This window comes from Nelumbo lutea, chromosome 3 (genome assembly GCF_056320005.1).
Source record: "Nelumbo lutea isolate HS-2025 chromosome 3, American lotus-T2T, whole genome shotgun sequence".
Classification (NCBI taxonomy): Eukaryota; Viridiplantae; Streptophyta; class Magnoliopsida; order Proteales; family Nelumbonaceae; genus Nelumbo; species Nelumbo lutea.
The window spans coordinates 14,596,321-14,603,904 of NC_142686.1; the positions used below are offsets into that span (position 1 = coordinate 14,596,321).

A 7,584-nucleotide genomic window follows, 5' to 3' on the forward strand; every position below is an offset into this window, starting at 1 on the left:
GAATTAAATGGCATTCTTAGTTCATTTTTTATTTTTCAAATGTCACTTAACAGATTGATTAGCGGCAGATACTAGATTGTCAATTTTAAAAGTTCAGATGCTAGATAATTGCATTTTAAAGTTCGGTAACCAAATTGTCACTCGAGCCAAAATACAGGATACTGATTGGAAAATTTTCCTTTAATATAAATAAATCAAGTTTTATTGTTGAGCAAAAAAAATCTTATTATACAATTTTTAGGCGGGCCTCGAGCTTTATGTTAAGCTTTATGTTAAATTAAGCTTATTATAAATAAATCAAGCAAAAAAAAATCTTATTATACAATCTTATTATAAATAAATCAAGCTTTATGTTAAGACCAGACTTGGGCTCAAGGTCTACACCTGATGGTCGAGCCAGGATTGAGCTTGTATCTATTATTCTGTTAACATATAGACAAAGCTGGACCCAGTCTGGCCGGTGAACAGGTCTAGAGGCAATGGGCTCTCGGACTAGACTCGTCTTTGGTTAACCCCCAACGAATTTGAAAGCGTAAAAGACGAAGCATCTGTTGGTTGCTGAAGCACCCTAAGTTGATGTAAGCATACCGTTGCCGCTGCAACATTAATGTCGTCATTTTCTGGTGAAAATGATACGGGATCATACCTATCTGCATGTGGAGACTATGATTGGGTGAACAAATAGTGTGAAATTCAAAGGGGCCATTGGTTTATCGGGGCTGTCAAATCTACATGCATGTACGCTCTATGCAAATGGGTGGTAAATAAGACGGATTAGAACTTGATCACAATTCACAGGAGGCATCATTTTATTGGGCCTTTCAAATCTCAAACATTGCATGACTAACTTTTGTTTTTCTCCCTTTTCGTCGGTATAGTTCAAACCCAAGCATGTTACTGGGCAAATGTTTGGATCATTAACACATACCGAGTTATCTCTCCCACGCCCAGCTCCTGCTAACAGCCCTATCACTATTTTATGTAATTAATCAATTATACTTTGATTTTAGTTTATCATATTATAGATCCTTGGGAGTGCTTAAAAATAAGTGTTTATTTAGTTGGGATCACACCATTAAGTAACTATTGGTGTTTGTGAAATACGTTTGAAATAAGTGCTTACTTAAAAATAAGGGTTTATTTTTTAAGTCTAAATTTTTAGTTTTTTTTAAGTGTTTATACAATAAATACTTATTCAAATTTTTCCTTTCAAAATTATCCCTAGTTGAATTTTAAAATACCACTTATAAAATTATCCCCAATTGAATTTTATAAAAGAGTTTTTGTAACTACTTTTATAAAAAGTGTTTTTTATAGAAGTACTTTTCTAAAAAATGCTTTTTATAAAAGTAATTTCACAAAAGTGCTTTTATTGAAGTGCTTTCATAAAAGTACTTTATAAAATTGATTTCGTAAAAATACTTTATAAAAGTGCTTTCGTAAAATTTAAAAGAAAATGAAAAACAAAATAGTCACAAATGCTTATTTAAGTGCTTATTGGAGAAAAGACTACCAAATGCCCAAAATAAGCACTCGAAAATGTTGGGTGCCAAATGCAGTTTAGTGCTTATTCGAATAAGCACTTGCTTTTAAGCACTTATTTTTAACATAAGCACTCCCAAACATGGCCTTAGAAAAAAGAAATAATTGCACAAAATAAAGTAAATATCAAATAGCACCTTAAGTGTTATTATCGTCTTTTCTGATTCTGAAATTTCATCATTTAGATACACCTTTTGGGCATGTTCGTTTTTTTTTTTTTTTTTGAGCAATGTTTTAAAACCCAACCTAGAAATGGAACCATTTTTGCCTCTGATTTCAGGCTCAGTGGTTCAATCGTCTGAGTGAATGGTTTTACCTGTGAAATCATAAATAACATTTTTATAATTGAATATTTATCTTATCAATTATATAAGTCGATTACAAAGTAATACTCATTATACTAGTGGGGACCCATGAGATGGATAGGCTTTGTTAAGCGAAAGCTAAACAATAGAAGTACATAAGAGTAGACAATTGTTTTATATTTGAACTTTTTAAATAATTCATAATTAGTAATATCTTATATATATAACTTTTAATAATTTTTATAATACAAAATTAACAGTAATTAATTTTGGCTAGGGTTGTTCATCAAACCGATGAAACTGACCAACTTGACCCAACTCAACTTGAGTTAGTTGGTTTTCTAGTATTTTTGGTGAGTTCCGGTTTAGCAATTTCCCAACCTGACCAAGTCGAGTCAACTTCAGTTTGGCCATTTCGACCAAAACCAAACCGACCCAACCATATGCATATGTAATGTATATGTATATGGATATATATATATATATATACTTTTAATATGAGAAAGTAGGAAAATTCCCATATTTCTTAGTCTAAAATATTTTATATTATACATTTAACTTTTCATTTATTTTTTAATAATACCAATGTATTTTTTTAAATTTAATTTTTTAAGTTTAAGTCTTTTGAACCCAAACCGATAATAACCCAAGTCAGCTAGTTTTCACTAATGGTTGGTTGGATTCAAATGACCAAATCCCCAACCCAACCAGGTCAATTTGGTTTGCCAAACAACCTACAACTAAATCAAACCAACCCGTGAACACTCTTAATTTCAACTAAACTAATAGTCTGATTTTAATAAATAACAATAGTTGAATATCCAATAATTATTGAAAATTTTATATTAAATAACAAAACAAAAATAGATTTATACATAATTATTGAAAATATATTTTTCACAGCAATATAATAAACAACTACTAAAAATACAAAAAATATAAATTTTAGTATATATAAATATATAATAAATATAGATTAAGATTTTAAAATTATTATTAAAAAATACCAAAATTTCTTACAGTTATTTTCTAGAACTAGTCATTGATGTAAGTGAAATAATGTTTTTATTATTAGAACATTAGTAATTGCAATTATTATTCTGTTTTTTTTAATATATATAAAAAACATTTTTCTAAAAGTTATAATCTAATTTTGTTATTTGAAAGCTTCAGTACCTCTAAATTATTTAATCTATTTTCATTATTTCAATAATATTTTAAAATTTAATTATTTTTTGTATTCTTATTATCAAATATTATTAAATCTATTATAATTATTTTGTGTTTTAGATAATTTTTTAAGGTTATTACATAAATTTGTTATTTAATATATTTTATTTGTTTTTTAAATAATATTTAAAATATTTAAAATTAGTTATTTACATATTATTTAATTATTTAAATTATATCATTTTTAGTTATTTAAACATTACTTATTTATTGAATTTCATAATCCATAAAATTAAAAGTTATACTATTATTACATAATTTCATTATTATTTCAAATATCACGAAATCTACTATAATGGTTTTTCTACTTTCAATAAAATTTTTAAATGATTACATAATTTCATTATTTTAACTATTTATAATTTAGTTATATTAAATATTTCATTATTTAAAATATTTAGTTATTTAAAGATGTCAAATAGTGTAGATGCAATTCTTTTCGAATTTCTTTATTTCACCCTCATAGGTGGAGCCATTTTTCAACATAATAAAGCCATTTTTCTTAACAGACTCTGTTTGGTTGCATATAAAATTATCATAAAAAACAAAATAATTTCCATTAATTGAATAATGAATATTAGGTGTAGGAAAATGACAATCCTTAATTTCGGATAGTCTTTTTCCAAATAAGGGCCTTTCAACTCTTGTGACAACCATTCCGGTTCCTTTCCAAAGCCAGAAAAATAAGAAACACATGTGACCTTAGAAATTCGAAAATTATACATTTGCTCGAGAAATTTTCCAATCACTTATTTGGTCGGGACGCTAACGTGGCTGAGTATAGGATGAAGTGAACACAATTCTGATTAAAGATGGTTTGTATTGATTAAATCAATATTCCCACATGGTTCATGGTTTGTATTGGAACCACATGGCTCCCACATGGTTAATGGTTTGTAATGGAACCACATGGTTCCCACTTCCCACATAGTTGTGTCAGCTAGTATGAACTAGTACGAAGATACAAAATTAAAACATAAAACAACAATTAGTGTTGAAAAATTGTTAGGAGTGGAATGATATATACTACACCTTGTGGTAAGGATTAATTTATACCATATCATTAGGGTTTTTTATAAGAAGACCTAACTCAATCAAACCGATCAACCTGGACCGATCCAACTCAAGTCGGTTTTGAGTTATAAAAATTCATAAATTGATGGTTCGGGTCGGATTTGATTTTCATGTGTGAAAATCAAAACCGAACTGACTTAGCAGTTAGTAGTTAGTTCCTAGTTAGTAGTTATAACTAGTTCCAAATTAACTAAGTTGTCTCTGTCTTAGTTACAACCTAACTTAATTTCTAGTCTTCTAGTTAGGAATGACATTAATGGCAAGTATTGTAAAACAATTAGACAATGAATTTTTTTGAAAAAAGTTTAAAGAAAATAATCAAAGGATCCTAGTTTTTTTGTCTTTTACACCAAATAGGCAACCAATTACAATTAGAATTAGGCGTCTTTTTTTACTTAGATTAGAAGGTTTCTTGAAATATACAAATTTCAGTCTTATTTCTCTAATACAGTTTGACTTTCTATTTTCTTGATAACTTCTATTCTAACTTGGTCCGCCCCCCTACCAATTTCAGTATTCTTTCTCTAATAGAAATAGGCTTTTTTTACATCAAATTCAAGTCTTCTTTTTCCAATTTACCAATTTATTACCATGTTGAACTTAGAGCCGAAACTGACCCAAACCGATTCAAACCGACCAAGTCGATTTTGCTTAACACAGGGTCGGTTTCGGTTTCAATTTCATGTAACCCAACCAGGTCGAGTCGGTTGGAGAAATCTCAGTAAACCGACCCAACCTGACCCGTGAATAGCCCTACACAACACAATATACAGTCATTTTGAACTGTGGATAGAATGTGTGAACCAGACCAGTCCACACCCACGGTAGAGTTCTGTAGGTGTGGTTTGAACTAATACATACCATACTTTTTTATTCCATGTATCTCATATACATTTTTATGGGAAATTTACACAGTTGATCATAAATGTCTAATTTTTATATTTTATATGATAAATAAATTGAAAAAAAGGCATCAATATGTAAACAACAATTACATTTTTAAATAATTAAAAAATATTATTCTAAATATTAAAAATAAAAAATTAAATATTAATTATTTTATTGATAAAAATATTAAAGAAATAATATTTAAATAAGGAAAAAAGAGTTGAGAAGGAGAACTATCGAACTTGTGCTAGAATTAACATTAAAAATTATTACTTTTTTATAAAATATTAAAATTTAAAAATTATTAAAATATTAAATAAAATGAGAGTAATTTGACCAATGTAACGCAGGTGCTAGGGGTGAATTCAAGCCGAGCTGAGCCGAATACTACCAGACTCGAACTCGGTTCGAGCCAAAACCTTGAGCTCAAGCTCAGTTCGAGTAAAAAAATCATAAGCTCGAGCTCGATTTTTAGAAAATATTTTATAAAAATAAAAAATTATATATAAAAATATTTTTTATTTGATATTTAAAATTTTAAAAATTATAATAATTAATAATTATAATATTTTTATTTTATATATTATTTTCTATAATTTTATTTTATATATATATATATATATATATATATATATTTGAGCCGACTCGCAAGCCGAGTGCTAGTAGGCTCAAGCACGATTGAAATAAAACCGAACTAAACTCGAACAACTCGTAAAAAGCTCAACTCGTTACCACCCTAACTACACAAAAACCTTCAAACATCATTTTTTATAATAGACGGAACCAAAACCAATCCAAATTTACTGCACATTTTTCTACTCGTTCTCTACCCGCACTGAATTAAAGTGAATACAAAATCGCGAGAGACGTAGCTAATACGCATGATATTGGACCAATCAGGGTGCATTGTGCATATGTACACCATGCATCCCGTAACACGTGATTTAACGTGAACCCTCGCAATTTTTGTCGGCTCTCTTTCTCTCTGTCCTTGTTCCTCGATCTCATCTACTCATCTAGAATTAAGCCCGTACCATTGCCTTTTTACCCCCTTTAACATCATAAATGCAATTCCAGATCACCTGTCAACAAAACAGATTCTAACCCTATACTCACATGATCTCACACCGCAGTTCTCAATTCTCATATAAGCGGGTCCTACTTTTTTCTAATCGATCAATCCCGGTCTCGTGTGGTGAGATATAAGGATTGGAACATGTTTTGTTGGCAAAAGATTTTAACTCCATAAATGTTTTATTAATTTATTGCCCATAAAACGGTGCTCACCGTATATTAAAAATATCTTATTTTTCATGGAGAGAGATTCTTAATACAAAATTACAAGCAACTGAACCAAAAGTGTAAGCACAGTCTTATAAGCACTGAAGCCGATTTCTGTTACTTCAGCGGCCACATTTCCAATCTCTACTATGTAATATCTAGCATACTCCATCCCAGATGCAGAAGAGGAGTGATTGTTCGATATTTCAAAATCGAGGGCTTCTGTCTCCTGTTTAACCCTAGCCTCCCCCAAACCCAATAAAGCAATCTGGGCCTGTAGAACTTTTGGAAGGGCCACAACCGAAAATCTGGTTGGCATATTCAGTATGATCAGATGATTTGGATCCATAGAAGTTTCCTTGTCCACGGTAGCAAGAACACATGATTTGCATCACAAATCGCCAATTCAGTGTGATTATTTGGCTCAGCTTGAAGGGACTTATGAGAGGGCAGTGTGACATTAGGCATGTGAACAAAACACAGGTTGGCCCACTGCCTGATATATAAATGATGCATCCTTCTTAGTGTTAGACATGATGCGTGCGAAAAAGAAATCAAGATGGAAGAAACAAGAAAAATGTGAAAGAAGATGTCCAAGTGTCCTTACCCAACAAGCAGGCAATCCCACGATAAAAGATACTTCCGGTCGTATCGTGTAGTTTAGCGAGTATCAGCATCAATTTACAGTTAGTTCTTCTTCCACGGTCCACAGACGGGGAAAGCGGTGATATGACGTGTAACAGTTCTTCCTTCATGTACGCCACGTGGCTCATTTAAGTCGGTGGCAACTTTTGATAATCAAGCAATCAAGCTTGGCTGCTGAAATTCAGGGACTAGATTGATGGGGTGGGTGGGTAAATGCGTCCAACACCCACTAACTTCAACACATCTAATCCAATATTGCTAGTTTTCTAGGGTACCCTCTAACTTCAACACATCTAATCTCCTTTGTTTTTGCTGCATACGTTGGTTTTGGTTTAGGTCGTTTTATGCTTGCTAACATAGACAAGGAACACATGGACCCTCACTATCTGATCCGATGCATGCGTTAGGTCACTGCACCCCCGGCCCATACAAGGATGAAATGAGAGTTGAGAGTTCCGCCCTTAAAGTTGATGACATGAATATGAACATGAATGAAGATCTCATAGGTCATAGCCATGGACAAAGAGGAGCAGTGGCCCCTGCATTCGGTGGCAATAGATGTTTCTGGTAGGAGGTAAGTAGCTGTCAAAGATTCAACCCAAGAGCGACCCTCTTGTTA

At 31.3% G+C, this 7,584-nt stretch overlaps 1 long non-coding RNA gene across 1 annotated transcript; it reads right to left on the bottom strand.

Moving 5' to 3' along the window:
* Window positions 1-6,333: 6,333 nt before the first annotated feature.
* Window positions 6,334-7,584, bottom strand: LOC148863106 (uncharacterized). Its single transcript, XR_016108862.1, has 2 exons — window positions 6,928-7,584; window positions 6,334-6,816 (listed from the first exon to the last, which is right to left on the bottom strand). It is a non-coding gene; the product is annotated as an uncharacterized LOC148863106 (long non-coding RNA).